Source organism: Schistocerca gregaria, chromosome 3, assembly GCF_023897955.1.
Source record: "Schistocerca gregaria isolate iqSchGreg1 chromosome 3, iqSchGreg1.2, whole genome shotgun sequence".
Lineage (NCBI taxonomy): Eukaryota > Metazoa > Arthropoda > Insecta > Orthoptera > Acrididae > Schistocerca > Schistocerca gregaria.
In genome coordinates this window covers 730,172,611-730,191,848 of record NC_064922.1, presented here as the reverse complement: position 1 = coordinate 730,191,848, position 19,238 = coordinate 730,172,611, and the positions used below count along the sequence as shown (strand labels likewise).

At 42.8% G+C, this 19,238-nt stretch overlaps 1 non-coding gene across 1 annotated transcript; it reads right to left on the bottom strand.

The window, feature by feature from the left end:
• Positions 1-2,062: 2,062 nt before the first annotated feature.
• Positions 2,063-2,137, bottom strand: Trnas-cga (transfer RNA serine (anticodon CGA)). The gene has a single exon. It is a non-coding gene; the product is annotated as a tRNA-Ser (tRNA).
• Positions 2,138-19,238: the final 17,101 nt, after the last annotated feature.

Sequence of the window (19,238 nt, the reverse complement as noted above, 5' to 3'; positions counted from 1 at the left end):
ACCTAAATGAGTGGTGTTTTGTGGAGCGTGCTTAGGCATGCCTGAGTTGCGTGTACTGACCCAGATTCGTGAAATGCTAAGATGGCCGCTGAGCCCACCCTCACCGCTGTGCTTGGGTCATACTTTCGTCTTGTGAGAGGTTTGAGTCACTTCCACGTTTAAATACGTGTGTGTGTGTGCAGCCTCACCATGGAGCAAAGGTCGTGGGGAATAGTGATTCGCACGCCAACAACAAAACCGAGACATGGGATTGAACTGCGTATTTCTTATGCAAATCAGTTACGTGTCATTGCAGCAGTAGTTCCGTTTTATTGCTTGTGTTTCTTCGCTCTTGGTATAAGCGCACACCTCTGGGAGTTTGTCTGGCTTTCCTTATGGAGTTTCAGATTCTGCTACGCTTTTCGTCCTCCAGGTTAAACGAATACGTAATCAAAAACATAGGAACCTGGAGAATCGCAGAAGAACTGCCGTCAGAACATCAATATCTCGGCGAGACTGGGGAGACGGCATTTCGCGACTTCGATGTCACAGGTCTGGCCAGATCGACACTTCAGTATCGAAATTTTATTTCCCATCATGCAGGCTGTACTGCCGGTATTCACTGTCTTTTTTGTGTTGCCCCTTTGTTTTGTTACTGTGGACCCCTGTGCTCGTCTTTAAAATGTTCACAGATCTCGCAGACACAGCCACCACGTAGGAAGAATATGTTTTTAGACTTACTGTTGAATTTTGGGTAATCATTTAGTTTTGCATGTTAGATTTGACCTCTGTTTGTGTTTACTACTGTGAGTGCCTGAATATTTATGAAATAAAATTTGTTGGAGGGTAGTTTTTAAGTTCAACTAGAGTCTAAGACATGTGAAGTTCCATATAAGGTCATTAGTGAGGGATACACCTGTCTACTGTTAGACACTAGAGTAATTTTTGTAATTTTTATGCTTGCTGCTAAGTCCCAAATTTTTGTATTTTGTTTTATCCAAACAAACGATAGTAATCCGTGCATAAATATTTTAATCTATTTTGTGTTTTTAATATCATCTAGATTGTAAATATTTTAGATTTTTGTTGAGTCAAATTCTCATGTGTTACTGTAACTATGTACAAGATTTTGTAAAATGTGTAGTTAGTGTACCAATTGGATTTCGGTGAGGTCTGTACAGGCACTGTTCATGAAGGTATGATGAGCTGAGATGGTAAACTGGGCGCCATGGGCGAGGCTAAGCCCATTGAAGAGAAGCGGATCGTGCGACCTGACAATCAGCCGACACAGTAGGCAACGCTGTGACATGCAGACGACGAGCGCTACCCTTGCCGGGAGTTTCGAACAATGGCTGGTACGCACCACACCCGCTTTCACCAATAGGTGAGGTGACCTTGCGGAAGGCCAGTCACAATCCCCTGCCTGCCGGGGCACACCTTCACTCTCTGTGGGACAAACTGGTGTTAGCCAGTGGTCTGGTCTGACAAGCTATGTGAGCTAGAAGGAGGGGAACCTGGGGTACGCCACTGTCAACATGGCTACTCGTGAACAATGCCCACAGAGGGGCGTCTCCATCGTCCATGGGACATCCTGGAGCACCTTGTACATGCTTCCAGACAGATGGTCCACATGTGGGCGAGGTCCGCATGACCACCGGCAGTCGTCCCAGCCACAGGCACCTTGCAGCTTTGTTAGTCGTGTCATCAGGTCCTCGCATTGGCGTGCTGGCAACAGGGAGATATCAGTTGAAACACATTTCGATAAACGGTGGCTGCCATGTATACAGTAGGTCAACGTGTGGGCGTGTGTGACTGTCCACACCCTGCAGTGGCCAGCAGCGTCACCAGGGAGTGACGTGTGTCTAGCGTCTTGCGTCATGGCCACCAATGCCCACACTCACCGACTCATGAGTTGGTCTGGTCTGTAAGACCACTTGAAACTCTCACCAAGACTACTGTGCTGTCAGCCTGTTTTATGTAGTGTCTACTGTAAAACAATTCTGTCGACACCTACATGAGATAGTTCGAGCACAAGGGCGCTACCATCCAAAACTTATGAAACTTCCTGGCAGATTAAAACTGTGTGCCCGACCGAGACTCGAACTCGGGACCTTTGCCTTTCGCGGGCAATTGCTCTACCAACTGAGCTACCGAAGCACGACTCACGGCCGGTACTCACAGCTGTACTTCTGCCAGTATCCGTCTCCTACCGGACGTGAGTCGTGCTTCGGTAGCTCAGTTGGTAGACCAATTGCCCGCGAAAGGCAAAGGTCCCGAGTTCGAGTCTCGGTCGGGCACACAGTTTTAATCTGCCAGGATGTTTCATATCAGCGCACACTCCGCTGCAGAGTGAAAATCTCATTCTGGATCCAAAACTTATTTCGTAAACGAAAGAAATAAAATTTATTTCATTGTTGTTGTATGCACATATGTTCAGTGACTCTTAGTTTCTTGCCATTGCTGATGAACACTTCAATAGTCGGTTTGCTTCCTTGACATAGTTTTTAGTAGGTGTCATTTTGGTCTTGTGTTTCCATGTAACGTTACTATCAGATTTTTCTAGTTTTTTTGTGTACCGTGCATAATTTATTTTCATATGTATCCTCACCAGTTTTTCACTTACTGTTACTCAAAAATAGTGCAAATAGCCCTGAGCACTGTGGGACTCAATATCTGAGGTCATCAGTCTCCTAGACCTAGAACTAATTAAATGTAGCTAATGTAAGGACATCACACACTTCCATGCCTGAGGCAAGATTCGAACCTGCGACTGTAGCAGCAGCGCGGTTCCTGACTGAAGCGCCTAGAACCGCTAGGTCACAACGGCCAGCACTCTTACCACATCTTTCACGTACAAATTTTAAATCCAGCTACACATCAATATCGTCCATGTATTAACGCAAGTTGCGAAATAGTCACGTTTCGTGAATGAATCAGTGCAAAAGGACATTAGGTCACGTCGCTATGACTGTCTCTTTTCTTTGCTCACGGATACTGAATGTATGTGGTCACTTTTCACATAGGGAAGACTGTCCTTTGTTTGGATTTCCCCTTACCCTATTCTCAGGAATGTGTGCGTTTGCGCTGAACACAGTTAAACTACGCTTTGTTAAAGAAGTAAGTCTGGATGTTTGCCAGAAGACGTGGTCCATGGAACTGATAAGGGCAACAACCTGCTCAACGTCCTATTAACAGGAGGAGAGGACGTGTGTGTGTGTGTGTGTGTGTGTGTGTGTGTGTGTGTGTGTGTGTGTGTGTGTGTGTGCGTGTGCACGTGGGTATCCCTGTGAATGGATCACGTAATCTATGAGTGTGAAAATGGCTGTGAGGTTAGCAATATTCGCCTCTATGATCTCTGTCCTCTCTTGCATCACAAGGACTAGTAGCTGTTATGATGCCCTAATTGACACATTTTCCTTGTGTTGTGTCAGACTATCCCTTGCCTTAAGTGAGTCACAAACGGCGAAAAATGATCTAATGTGAGTGGGGGGAAATGAAAGATGGTGGTGCCTTCTGAGCAGGCCACTGTCCTGGAAATACCCTTCAGGCACTTCCACTATCACTTTGTTTTAGTGATTATAATATAGTTTCATTCGCCTTTGGTGTAGCTAAATTTTTCCTCATTGATGATAATCTGATGGACTATTATGGTTAGGGTAAACCACTGATTGGTCTCACAGTACTTGCATAATTTGAGTAGCTGTAGTCGAATTAAACTCGGCTATAGAGACAGAATTCTTGACACTGGAGGTGACCATTGCGTTAGAGGCAGCCTTAGAACTATCTCCAAGCCGAAAGTGACTTTATGGAACCTTCTCATTGTTAGCGTTCCTTTATAGTAACCGAAACTGGCCATGGGCACTGCAGGGCAGTAGTTAATGTGCCTCCATTCTGGCGGTTGGCCTTGTTCCACTAGCGGCCGAAGCAAGAGGGTGGAAACACCGTGACTGAATGAGAAATGACACTTCTTTATAAAGTGTTGGCGCCGGGTATCCTGGCGCTGGCCTAACCGCTTTATCAGCGAGTGGACGTACTGTTTGAGCCTGGTATCCTTATCCAGTGTATGGATCCAGGGAAAGTCGCGTTGTACTGGTGCCTGGACAGTGTGTTTAGCACAAGAACCATGTGCCTTGTGAGACGGGATGATGAATTTCTCGAGATGCAGTTTCTTAGATGCTGCCTCGCCTCACAAAAACGAAGCCCACTAAATCGTTTGATGCACAATACAAATTGTTTTCAGTAGGAAGCATCCCTCATCTTGTGAAATTTGCTGGATCTCCAGGAATTGTGTGCTGTTTTTTTTTGGGGGGGGAGGGGGGGATCAGAATATGTACTGCACTGCTGTGATTACATGATTGCCACAGTAACCATTGCAGGCCATGATAGGTTTATTCAAGAACATCTGGGGGAACGGATGTTTTTCGGAAGCTTTTGAGCAACGGGAGAGTCTAGGACTTGCTTCTCGACCATCGCGGATTACAGTCGCTAGAGCTCTTCCGTTTCAATTGAGAGAGCAGTTAGTTCTAAACACGTACAGGCACCGGGGCGAAACTTTATATTTTCACGGACATGAGACAATTACCGGAGGGCGTGGGGTGATGTCCCACAGTACGATGCATCACCAATCCTAACAGATTTGGCAGTGCCCAGACGCAGATAACAGCATCGCATCTTCCACCAGTTATATCGGTAATGGTGTGCAGCTTTGGAAAATTCAGAAGCCTATCAATTGTTTTCATGGCCATCTTTTCTTATAGTTATATTGTACTAGCAGTAGTCACTTCCAGTGTCCATTGCATGCTTAATTATATTTTGTTCGTGTTAATGAAATGTTGTAGAGCTGAAATTTCTGTTGACAGGTTTGTTCCGTCTTGACCCTGATTTAGTTAATAAATCTCCTTGTGATATCGTAGGTCTTTGTTATTAATTTTTCAACGACACTCATTCTCATTCCTACTATGCCATTTATTTTGTTGTGGGTTTGAACCCATTAAATTAATTTTATGCCAAGTTTGTCAACTCTTTAGGTGATCACACAGGGGCCAGTAATTAACGATATTGAGATTTGCTTGTTGGTGTGGTGGTTACGACAGTTTTTAGTCATTTGACATACACAGAACTGCCGCCACCGTAGGCTATCTTGCAAGTTTCCAGTAAGTGAGGTGTCGCAAGGAGTGTGGTTATGGTTAACCATTATTAAGCGCTCATCTGAAAATGACGTTTTTAGCTGAGTACTGCAGCAAATGAAGTGGAAAAGGTCGTAGGTTGAATTAATTTTACAGCGTCTGCGGTTCAGCGTGAGATATACGCTTAGTCACCCTAAACTCCTGGATTTTTTTTCCTTCCTTGTACATCATACACTGTCTACTTCATACTGTATCTCGACCTGAACGATTGACTCAAGGAAAAGGATGGGCGAGAATCCCACTCTTACCACACATAGCTCATCCATTACATCCGAGAATGGTGTGCCAAAATTACTGGCACTTGAAACAACTCGTATGGTTGAGGATGTATCGTCTGAATTTGTCTAAAAGTCAAGCTTTAATACAATCTGGCAAAGTAGGCAATCGGAACGTCATTGTAAATGAGTTTCGTTTTTCCAGTTTTGCGTACACATTATGCTTCACAAGTTTCACGTCACATCAGCCCATTCCTCATGTAGCTGTGAACTCTCCACGCACATGATGTCGCTGCACGTTACCACTCCTTGACTGCAGTTAAGGGTACGGCACTGTTAAATTTATTTCATACATTGGAGAGCAAAATAGCTGCATGAAAAGTGTGAACAAATTGAAAAAGAAATGGTTGTCAGAATGAGCGACTCAGCATATAGTAAAGTTAAAACAACATTCGGGAAAATTAAAAGCAGGTTGCCGTTAGGGGCTCACACATCAGTTGTCTAAGAGCTTGGCGACTCCAAGTTTCTTGAGTTGTGGACGGGTAAGCGCCACCAGTTCTGTCATCGTAAGCTCTGGGCAGATTTCGGCGACCACAGTGCCTTGTGGTCTTGGAACACTGCGGTGGAAATCGAACTCTTGGCTTGACGGCCCTGATCGTGACGATGGTATATAACAAAACCCCTCAGTCTCAAAGAGTGCTGCCCGCTCATTAGGTTCATGGCTGATGAGGTGCAACCGTCGATAGTGAGCATCTTCCGGGAAACTTGCCGTGCTTCAGATATATCAGACTTACTCAGGCAAGCGGGGCTATGTCCTAGCGGACTGTTTGTCTCTCTAGCTGCTCGTGGGATCACTCTGACATCCACGACTCCCCATTTACTTGTCACTGACCGTTCAGATGGACCTTTGCACAGAATTAAGACCCATCTTTCAATGTGATCACTGGAGGATAGCCCTTCTGAGCAAACTTCCACTAAATTTGAAGCATTGTATCATAACAGAGCGCACAGAGCGTTTAAAAATGTGCTTCTTGTGCTAAGAAGGAAAGATGGTAATTTGAGAAGGTATCGCCCTTCTACATACGAAAAGGCCCTGATGGCTTGGCTTGAACTCTCACATCTGCTAAACGGTAGTGTAATGGTACAGTGCTGGTCGAAACAGCGGCATGGAACCAAGTTCACAACATTTTGAAGTCTAAATTGTTGGGTGAGTATCCTATTGCAGTTGAACAGCGCCGCAGCCATAACTACAGTCAAGGAATGGTAACAAGCAGTGACATCATGCGTGCCTGTATTCCAGAATTTCTATGAACATATTTGTATTTACCTTTTTCATCGATTTATTACAGAACACAATTAGTTTTTCTCCTCTCTCATGCACTGTTATCCTTTCTTCTGCTCCTTCTCCTACAACCGCATTGCAGTCCCCCATGACTATTGTATTTTCATCTCCCTTTATGTTCTGAATTACACTTCCAATATCCTCATACACTTCACTTTCAGTATCTTCATACACATTCTCTATATTTATCTTCACTTTGCAATGTTGGGATATGTAACAGAACTATTGGTTGATAAGAACAACAGTATCACTGAACTGTCCGCAGTAACTTACTTCAGCCCTTCCTTCCCATTCATAAAGAATCCTACTCCCGTTATACCATCTTCTGCTGCTGTTGATATTACTCCATACTCATCTGACCAGAAATCATTGTCTTCTTTCCATTTCACTTCTTTTACCCCCTACTATATCTAGATTCAACCTTTGCATTTCACTTTTCAGATTTTATAGCTTCCCTACCACGTTCAAGATTCTGAAATTCCAAGTAACGACTTGTAGAATGTTATCCTTTCCTTAGTTATTCAATCTTTCTCCCATGGTCACCTCCCCCTTGGCAGTTCCCTCACGAAGGTGAGAAATTGGGACTATTCGGGAATCTTTTGCCAATGAAGAGATCATCAAGACACTTTTCTCAGTTGCAGTCCACATATCCTATGGATACACATCATCTGTCTTTAATGCAATGGTTTCCATTGCCTTCTGCATCCTCATGCCGTTGACCATTGCTAAATCGTTCGCCTTTAGGGGCAGTTCCCACCCCAAGACAAGAGAGTGCTCTGAACCTCTGACCGCTCCTGCGCCCTTTGTGACAAGGCCTTTGGCAGAATTAGGGTGACTTCTGATGCTGGAAGTGTTCGGCCGCCAATGCTCATTATTAATCAAAAGTTTCGTGGTGGTAGAATTCTAGCCCAGGACCGAGGACGTTTTGATTATCAGTCAAAGACGCTACCCATAGAGAACGGGTGCTGGAAGACATGAAAGTTAAATTTCAAAGCAAGAATTTGTGTCGGACGACTTCTTTCATTTGAGAGGTATTTAATTAGAACATTGCCGTCGGCGTAGTAGAAAGCCAATGTACATTCAGTTTGGTTACTTAATAATGTTTGATTCTTACTTAATTCCGAGTGTAAATATTTATCACTCTGCCACATTTAAACACCAGTTATGCATGTGGATGTTTTCAAGTTCATTATGACACATCTTACAAGCGAATCATAGAACTCGTAATTACCTTGACTCTTAAATCACTTGAGTAATTTTTTTTCGTGAAGATGTTGCGTGAATCTATACTGACATTAAGTACTCATTTAAGTGAATTCTCGAAAGGCTCGTCAGCTATACCGCTGATACACGTTACTCAAAAACATCAAACTAACGACATGCTATAGGGTCTGACGCACAGCTGAAGTTTTCACGTTGATGTTAAGTTACTTAATGGATCATAGTGGTCATATCTGTATATGTCTAATGTTGATGACGGAAAGGCAAGAAGTAGATCACACTGTCAGCGAATATTGCTAACGTTATTCAAAGGGCACTTTGCAAGGACGTTAATTACGTACCGACAAAGAGAAAGGAGAAAACATGAGTGGCGACTATACAAAATTTAAAGACACATATGCTTCTAATTGCCCCGAAATTCCTTTGTTATAAATTTGGACAGCAGCAGAGACTTTCAGTACTTGCAATATAAACGAAAATTAGCTGAATACAGAATATATGTAAAGCTCCATTGTGGTTAAACACACACAGAAGCGAAAGATGTCACTCAACAGAGCCGCACACCCCCAGTGAGACAGAGGGACCCGCACTTTTAACCACTTCAGAAAAAAGGCGCCGGGCTCTCTGGATTCGTGCACAGATACTAGAGAGTGCCGCAAAAGAAGTAGAAACGCAGCGCTCCGCTGCAGACGCTTTTGTTCAAAGCTCGGCTCTGTTCGCCGCTCCAACGCCATCTCTCGTCTTTGTAATGCAAAAGAAGGGCTGAGTTACCACACGAGGAAACGAGTTCTCCACTGTGGCTGCGACTGGTGACAAATTCTGGGCCAGTGACCAGCGAGTTCCAAAACTGCGAATACCAACAGGCAGAGCGTTGCATCCTTGTTTCTGCCGTTTGAGTTCGAAGTTTCCCAAGAAAAAAGTTGTTGCTTGAGATGGTAGTCTCGTGCTTGAGGTTTGGTTTCTTCTTCATTCTTCCTATTTTTTACTTCCTTTTGTTGTTATTATTTCTGTATCTAAGCTAACTTATATTTTAACTAGAGATACTCTTATTGGACAGTATTTAAGCTCATTGTGTAGTAGATATTCACGACCAGCATTAGTTGTCGAGAGGGTACGATTTCTGTCAATTAAATCTTTAATTACGCTCTACTGGAGATACCATTATTCATAGAAAATGTGTCTGCTACATCTCGAAAACATCTTCGACAGTGGAACATACGTAACAGAAACATGCTGAAAATGTCTTTTTTTACATGAAAATAGCGCTAATAGTTAATACGCCTTTTCGATTGGAGCTGTTACAGCCACTTCAATTTTTGCCTCCTACAGTGCTTGTCTTATGAATCGCCGCGTCATGTGCACGCATGAAGCGGCTTGGTGATGAAGCCAGGAGACCCAGAATCACTCGGACCCATTGTGGCATTGATAACGATAGAGTCCCATGTTCCAAGAAACAAGCGAGGTACTTTACTGGAACACGGTCATGATAAACAAAGTCTCAGGTTTGTGACATGCGTACTGTCTGATGCCTTACACGACAAACGTCGCCTTACACTACCAAGTTTATCGGGACTTGGTCGCCTACTCCTTTATAAAGGTAAGAAATTAAAAAATTAAAATATAGAAACAAAAAGAAATCTGATTGAATGATTTAAGGGGGTTGGGTTGTTTGGAGGAGGAGACCAGACAGCGAGGTCATTGGTCTCAGCGGATTAGGGAAGGACCGGCAAGGAAGTAGGCCATGCCCTTTCAAAGGAACCATCCCGGCATTTGGCTGGAGCTAGTTACGGGAATCACGGAAATCTAAATCAGGATGGCCGGACGCGGGATTCAACCGCCCTCCTCCCGAATGAGAGTCCAGTGTGCTACCCACTGAGCCACATCGCTCGGTGAATGATTTAAAACTAGCCTACCTAGCAGTAGCAGAACGTCTTGCTCATGCCCTAAGAACTAGAAGGCAAACACCTACCGTAGCTGGATCCTCATAGCAGCACCACAAATTTTGGCTACAAAGAAAAACAATTTGCAAGAGTTGCGTGGGAAAATGCCTCTTGTCCCAAAATAGCCACCAGGAATGCACCCAGTCCACAAAAATAAAGGCACCGTTCATAGTAAATAAATCCGCCACATTTGTAAAATAGTTTTACTGACCAAGGTCTTACACGATAGAAGTCGATATACACAACACGGTTTAGGGGGTCAGCTTAATCATCACATGTATCTAGGAGATCATGGCCATGACTAAACAACTAGTAGGCAAATATCTGCTGCACACAGGTGAACCGTCATCATAGCATCCCAAATTGAGGTTTTCCCATGAAAATAATATGGGAAGAAAAAATTGGGCAATTATCATAGTATCATTAAGAGGAATAATAAAAACCGGTAGTTAATGGAGCATTTACATTAGGTGAAGGTAAAGGGAAAAACTACTGTTTTTCTATCTCAAGCTGAATGTGGGCAAAAGGTTATGAATTTTACTGTAGGTAATTCATCCAACCAATACATTTTTGGCACACGTCAAATCTGAGTTTGAAGCTATTAATTTAGTTCAGGACCAGGGCCTGTAACAGTAGAGTGTTACCGATGAAAACAAGAACTGCTGCTCTTAGGTCAATTATTAATTCCATAGGAAGCCCAGGCCAAGGATTGGCACGATACCTTAACAGCGTCCTAAAGAGCGTTGCTATTACTTTCACATTATATGGTTAAGAATCGAAGGCAAACTGCACAACTCTTGTAAGCAACTATGGTTCCTCAGAGAGCTACATTAGTCTCCTTCAATGTTGAGAGCAGTACACTAACATCCATACAGATGTGGTTTCGGATTCTTTTAGCAACTTGAAGGGAGAGTGTGTTAAAGAGTTTATGAAGCTGCTAACACTGCTATTGAAATATAATTGTTTCTGGTTTGGGGAGGAATTATGTCAGCGAATTGCACAGTTGGTATAGTTCTCTCGATTAGTCACTACACTACCTAACGTTTACATGTCGCATTTGGAGGAGGATTTTTTGACAGTCGCCCCCAATACAAAGATAAGATGGTACTATATTGGAGGTATATCGATGACGTAATAGCCATTTATTATGTGGATCGGAAAAGGTTTAGATACGCATAAGGCCCTTAGTAACCAAGTTTCTACCATTATATTTACTCTGGTGTTCGCAGGAGCTGGTGCTTCAACAAATTTTAAGTTGCTTCTTTTTTTACAACATGAGCAAATTCGGTTTCAAATGGTTCAAATGGCTCTGAGCACTATGCAACATAACTTCTGAGGTCATCAGTCGCCTAGAACTTAGAACTAAATAAACCTAACTAACCTAAGGACATCACACACATCCATGCCCGAGGCAGGATTCGAACATGCGACCGTAGCGGTCGCTTGGTTCCAGACTGCAGCGCCTAGAATCGCACAGCCACTCCGGCCGGCAAATTCGGTTTAACCTCCACCCAAAATAAACTACCACGGATGCTTTGATACATGGTTCCTCCATGGACCCTGTCTTTACATCTTTTCGTTATGGGTTACACAAGTCCCTCATGCCAAGTGAAGAGTGGGTCACTATGAAATTCATAGCTTACGTTCCTACCCAGGATTGTTGGGGACATCGGCAAATGAATGGCAAAAGAGAGTGTGCATAATGGGCTTTTAGACAGCACGCTCGTTGCACAGGATGTAGGAGACGAGTTTGTTAGGATTTCTCATTATAGCATTATTTCAGAGGAAGTGGCAAAGCGATAGAGAAATTTATGTGTAATTCCTGTTTCCTTATTCCTCATAATAATGGACAAAGCCTCATTGACCATGAAAACAGGAAACATAAACCATATAGTAGAATATGCATTTACTGTATTAAGTAGATGGCAGATGTGTCAGGACTAAGTTCAAGGAGCATAGAAATACTAACAAGCCCAAACCAACTTGACGTTAAACATTTTGTATGAGATCGAATTTTCAAAAGTAAATGGAAGAATACTACACTGCTCTTCACATGAAAATTGTGCTCAAGCATAAAAAGCTCTTGAATGTCTTTGTACAACGCTTCGAGTTGACGGTTTCGGAAATTGGTTACTGTCTTCCCGCTTCTGCTTTTTAACTGTCCAACGGCCCCTTAATCTCAGTACTTTATTCTTTTTTGATTATTGTATAAATTTTAGTTTATAATTCTTTTATTTTTAATGTTTCTTTACTTTTAAATTTTTTAAATGTTTACGTTTCAAATATTTACCTTCTAATTTCATCAGTTCACTACCTATACTAGTTAACTTTAGGCTTTTTTGGCTACTGGACGCAGATTTTTGCGTTTTTCTGCATTTCAGCCTTTGGTTGAAACTATTATTTATCCATTCCGTATAATGTTGCTTCATTGCACATCTTCTGTTATTGCTCATTATGCTTTTCCCTATTTGTATGTTAAATGCGAACATCTCTGCTGCTTGACTGCCATTACTTCCAGTTATTGCCTAACTCTCTTCTCTATTTTTGGTATTCGTACGCACTTGTACTTTAGTCCCTCTTCATGCCATTGTGTTTACCATAAACAGGGCTCGTTTCGTTACTCCTCAGTCCGCTCGCCGAAGCCACACGCGTCACACAGGAGCGCTGTACGAACGGTGGGTAAGTGTTGACCACGAACTTCACCGTATTATCTCGTCGTTCACCATACCAGGTTTACAGCCGCTTTGCTTTTTTGCATCGCAGGGTTGGTATTAAGCTGAACTTTAGTAAGCATGTGACTTCCACCTAATATCCTGTGGTGCCTTCACCTTTCTAGCCTACATGCATTTCTGGTAGCTATTTTGGGACAAGCGTCGTTTTCCCTCGCCACCGTTGGACGTTGAGATTCTTTGTAGTCAGAATTTGTGGTGCTACTATGAGGGTACAACTATGGTAGATGTTTGCTTTCTAGTTGTTTAGGCATGGATACGACGTCACATTACTGCTAGGTAGACTAGTTTTAAATCTTTTAAGTAGATTTTTTTTGTTTTTGTATTTTATTTTTATGAGTGTTTTACTTGTTTGAAGTAATAGGTTACAAAATATAGTTTTACTTAAAAGATACAGCTGATAATATAGCGAATACCTTGAAACCGTGGTTGTGTAGAGCGAACTCGGTAGCTAAAAGTATTTCCCACACGTGGCGGATTTACTTAAAACGTGCATGTAGCAGAACAGTTGTAGATATCCCACAAATAAAAATTTGTATTTCACCAGGAACCTCAATATCCTCAGCTTCTAAACTATAAAAAATCATTGGTGGCGCCTCCATTACTCTTTGTATGCGCTTTATTCTCGCCAGGTGCCGACAATGGTACTCCACAGCCAAACAGTTATTAGGAGGCGGAATCGATAAGACGCCTCCCGAGAGGGCGGCGTATTATGCTCGTTGTCTTTTTTTCGTGCTTCATTTATAATTATTTTCCTTTCTAAGATAGATTCCCCCCTCCCCGCCTCCGCCCCCCTCCATGAACCATGGACCTTGCCGTTGGTGGGTATGCTTGCGTGATTCAGCGATACAGACGGCCGTACCTCAGGTACAACCACAACGGAGGGGTATCTGTTGAGAGGCCAGACAAACGTGTGGTTCCTGAAGAGGGCCCGTAGCCTTTTCAGTAGTTGCAGGGGCAACAGTCTGGATGATTAACTGATCTGGCCTCGTGACACTAGCCAAAACGGCCTTGCTGTGCTGGTACTGCGCTGGTACGGCTGAAGACAAGGGGAAACTACACCCGTAATTTTTCCCGAGGGCATGCAGCTTTACTGTATGGTTAAATGATGATGGCGTCCTCTTGGGTAAAATATTCCGGAGGTAAAATAGTTTCCCACTCGCATCTCCGGGCCAGGACTACTCAAGAGGACGTCGTTATCAGGAGAAAGAAAACTGGCGTTCTATGGATCGGAGCGTTGAATGTCAGATCCATTAATCGGGCAGGTAGGCTAGAAATTTTAAAAAGGGAAATGGATAGGTTAAAGTTAGATATAGTGGGAACCAGTGAAGTTCGGTGGCAGTAGGAACAAGACTTTTGGTCAGGTGAATACAGGGTTATAAATACAAAATCAAGTAAGCGTAATGGAGGAGTAGGCTTAACAATGAATAAAAAAATAGGGTTGCGGGTAAGCTACTACAAACAGCATAGGGAACGCAATATTGTGGCCAAGACGCTTTACATTTTGCACTCTTTTAGATGTCCTCCATTTACTTCGAACAAGGAGATGGACGGTACTTGTCATATAAATATTCGAAGCAAATACGCTCGCAGCCCAAGAGTTTCTAATGGATATGATATTCGAGCACTTACTTCATTCCTTCAGAAGATTCGGTGGAAAACAGGCGCTGTTTGTATTGAAGAGGCTTTCTTTTTCGAGAATTAATTTTAATGAATGCCACGCATAAGATAACATCATCTGAAAAATTGTTGATGAATATCGATCGTGAACTATGCTGTGAATCGTTATTGCAACCGTGCGGTTGCGTAATTCCCGCTGTATTTGCAGAAGCAGTTTGCAGTTTTGAAGCCTCGATATAAAGTATTTAACTTCGTTAAAAATGAACATTACATGCTTGCCTCATCCTGTGCAGTTTACTTTTACCTTATAAGTCGGTTGACCCCCTTTATCTATAAACATACTATCATATATGTCAGTATTAGTTTCGCCATCCTTGGAATACAATAACGGGTTTTCAACTTTTCCCAGGAGATATTTGTTAACTGAATTTATCAATATCTCACGTTTTGAACAAGGGTCGCCAACATTTTTTAACGAATCGGTTGTACAATAGCCGTATCATATGCGAAGGACCAAATCAATGGTTAGATTCTTATAAGGGCAATCAACTTCAGGCAACGATTTTTCAGACGCTGTCATCTAATACTGCAGCTTATACCAATGCATTATTTTGTGTATACTACCGCGACCGGGGTTCGTAATTCTCCCTTATGCAATACATACATAGAATGCTTGTCTTCGCAGAAATATGCGGAATTATTTTCATACAACGAGGCTTAGACTTTTAATTCGGTACTAATCCAAGAAGTTGGTTATATTCCGTATTGGTCTACTTACTATATCAACCCTCTTGTTACTATTAATTTCAATGTGGAAAAAATACAGATAGAAAAAATAACTGCTAAATACATCTGAGAATTGAGCACATATTCTCTGCTCCCCAACCAGACGCCTACGTGACCGGCGATTTCACTGAACACCCTATACTTTATGGGTACATAGGTGACAATCGTGATAGATTCCTTTCTCGATTTCAAGGAAAGTATGCGTTTGTAGGCCCCATGTAGGATGACAGAAAAAACCTCAGTTTTCAGTTAGTGGTCGATTCCGTCAATTTTGAGTCTATTACGCGTCATGAAGTTAAGAAATGGTTTTCTCAAAAACGGAGGGGTGTTGAGCCAAAATTTCTCAGAGACTTCCATTTTAGAATCCACACAAGCGACCTAAGAAATATGAAGCAAATCAGTCAGCCGTGTAGAAGGGCCTTGCCTTCTTGATGCGCCCACCATCTATCAGGACGATGCATTGAACGCTATACGAGTCAGTGATGCAATCCTGAATTGACTCTGTGTACTGCATTGGATGGCTTACCTGCAGCACCTCTCATGAATATATTTACTTGACTGATAACGATATACAAATTTGTGAATCTCCTAACACTATACCCCCACTCCCCCTCCTCCCCCAATCAGGCACAGAAGAGTAAATATCACTGTTGCACTTGTTCACAACTATTAGCACTGAACTTGTAAATCGTGTAGCCGTTGGTGGCTACCTAGGATACTGCAGTATGACTCATTTGCTAATGGGCATGAATAATGAAATTTCGCTCTGCAGTGGACGGTGCTTTCGGTTGAACCTTCCTCGCAGATTTAATTGTTATTATTTTTTATTTTATTTTATTTTTTTTTTTGTCTGGCCCTGATGCGATTTTTGGGATCTTGGCCTTTCGAGGCCAACTGCTCTATCGACTTGACAGGCTAAGCTACACTCGCCCTCACAGCCTGGACGAAATGACCACAATGATTTAGAAAGTGATATAATGAGACTTTCTGCTAAACATTCTATGTCACCTGTCCAAAGTCCTAAGTACACTTATATACGAAGACAGTAACTTGTTCTCGAAAGAACAGTTACTGTTGATGACCGTGCAACTTTTCCCTCGAATACGTGATGACTAAAACTCAGCTGATGACTGGTGTTGTTGATGTACCTCGATGTGGACAGCTGAAAATGTGTGCCCCGACTGGGACTCGAACACGGGATCTCCTGCTTACATGGCAGACGCTCTATCCATCAGAGCCACAGAGTCCCTGTCGGTGCACACGTTTTCAACTGTCCACATTGAGGTATATCAACAAAACCCGTCGGCAGCTGGAGTTATCAGTTAGTCATCATCTAAGTGCACTTGTCTAAGCTACCACAGAACATATTACTCAATAGAAATTCACTATGCTACAAACAAATACAATCTGCCATCATATTTTGAAAACGATTAAATTAGAAATGAAATCATAAACAACCATTTCGGCTCCTATTTGACAGTTCGCTTGTGTACGACCCAAAATGAAAACTTCAAAGGAAATTTGGATTAGTGTCCTTCGGTTGTTGAGGCACATAACACAATGGAATATGTTTGATCTACTAATAAAATAGCAGGCTCTGGAGTTCTGATATTAACGGTCTGAAAATGCCAGGTACTGATCATTAAAAAATGAGTATCTAGTAGAAATTGGGATAAACATCAGGCCTAGGACACCTTACTGATACGTCGGTCTGTCACAAAGGAAACACATACATGATCGACTCCAATAAACTACATGATCTCCCAAAGACGAACGCTTTAACCTGAAGAGTGAATATCAACGTGATAGCAAGCTAACAACACGGCTCGCTACACAAAAAGCACTCAGTAACGAACGATCATTGACGAAGGTAACTAGCCAAGAAGTAGTAGACCCTTTCACGGAACGAAGATTGCACCAGAGTAACGATGGAATCAACTGAAATACTCCAAATGCCTCACCTCGTGAGAAATGCGAAACCGTCCGAACTCCATGTACAATATTTAAAATGCATCTTTTGACACAATTAAAGGGTGCAAAATCAAAAATTTTTGTAACTGAGAAAAATCCGCACCGACCTAAACCCTCCAATTGACCCTTCTAAACGGTTATAAGAGTTGTCAAACTTTGCAACATCCCCGACTCCAACAATGCACAATTCAAAAGGTCTAAACATACACTACTGGCCATTAAAATTGCTACACCACGAAGATGACGTGCTACAGATGCGAAATTTAACCGACAGGAAGAAGATGCTGTGCTATGCAAAAGTTTAGCTTTTCAGAGCATTCACACAAGGTTGGCGCCGGCGGCGACACCTACAACGTGCTGACATGAGGAAATATTCCATCCGATTTCTCATACACAAACAGCAGTTGACCCACGTTGCCTGGTGAAACGTTGTTGTGATGCCTCGCGTAAGGAGTAGAAACGCGTACCATCACGTTTCCGACTTTGATAAAGGTAGTATTGTAGCCTATCGCGATTGCGCTTTATCGTATTGCAACATTGCTGCTCGCGTTGGTCGAGATCGAATGACTGTTAGCAGATTATGAAATCGGTGGGTTGAGGAGGGTAATACGGAACGCCGTGCTGGATCCCAACGACCTCGTATCACTAGCAGTCGAGATGACAGGCATCTTATCCAAATGGCTGCACCGGATCGTGCAGCCATGTCTCGATCAGTGAGTCAACAAATGGGGACGTTTGCAAGACAACAACAATCTGCAAGAACAGTTCGACGACGTTTGCAGCAGCATGGACTATCAGCTCGGAGACCATAGCTGCGGTTACCCTTGACGCTGCATCACAGGCAGGAGCGCCTGCGATGGTGTACTCAATGACGGACGTGGGTGCACGAATGGCGAAACGTAATTTTTTCGGATGACTCCAGATTCCGTTTACAGCATCATGATGGTCGCATCCGTGTTGAGGACATTCCGATTAACGCACATTGGAAGCGTGTGTTCGTCATCGCCATACTGGCGTATCACCTGGCGTGATGGTATGGGGTGCCATTGGTTACACGTCTCGATCATCTCTTGTTCGCATTGACGGCACTTTGTACAGTGGACGTTACATTTCAGATGTGTTACGACCTGTGGCTCTACCCTTCATTCGATCCCTGTGAAACCGTACATTTCAGCAGGAAAATGCACGACCGCATGTTGCAGGTCCCGCACGGGCCTTTCTGGAAACAGAAAATGTTCGACTGCTGCCCTGGCGAACTCATTCTCCAGATCTCTCACCAAGTGAAAACGTCTGGTCGATGCTGGCCTAGCAACTGGCTCGTCACAATACGGCAATCACTACTCTTGATGAACTGTGGTATCGTGTTGAAGCTGCATGAGCAGCTGTACCTGTACACGCCATCCAAGCTCTGTCTGACTCAATGCCCAGGCGTTTCAAGGCCGTTATTACGGCCAGAGGTGGTTGTTCTGGGTACTAATTTCTCAGGATCTAAGCACCCAAACTGCTTGAGAATGTAATCACATGTCAGTTCTATTGTAATTTATTTGTCAAATAAATACCCGTTTATCATCTGGATTTCTTCTTGGTGTAGCAATTTTAATCGTTAGTAGTGTAATATATTCTTAGAAGTATAAATGTCATTTGATAATGTATAACTGGATGTCTTTATATATCTTCAACTACTGAAAACAAAAGTATCGACACAATTTAATATAATGTAAAGCATCTTAAACAACCTACCATTAAGAATTGAAGCTAGACTGCCTTTGATACATCCGATAATTGGAATCCCACAGAGAGGGATCGTATCTTCATGTTGTTATCCGCTATATATTGCGGATACACTGCGACCTCGACGGTGGAAGCCCATTGGAAGGGTTGTCTGAAATAGTTGCTGCTAAAGTAATCTCAACGTAGTGCAGAGTATTTATTGAAGCGGCCGCGTAACGTATTTAATTTATGTTTCAGTATTGTTAAGAGTGTTCAGTGCATAGATTGAAGCTTATAACATATTTAGAACTGTTTTGTGTGTGTGTGTGTGTGTGTATGTGTGTGTGTGTGTGTGTGTGTGTGCGTGTGTGTGTGTGTGTGTGTGTGTGCGTGTGTGTAAGCGAGTGCGCATTTCGTTGTCATCCGAGTGTATATAGTTCTGCTAAACGTGCACGTAGATTTTTAGTTTTGAATTTCCTTTAGTCCAACTATTTTCAAAACCGTTGCAATTAATATGTGACATACAGTTATCAGTACCA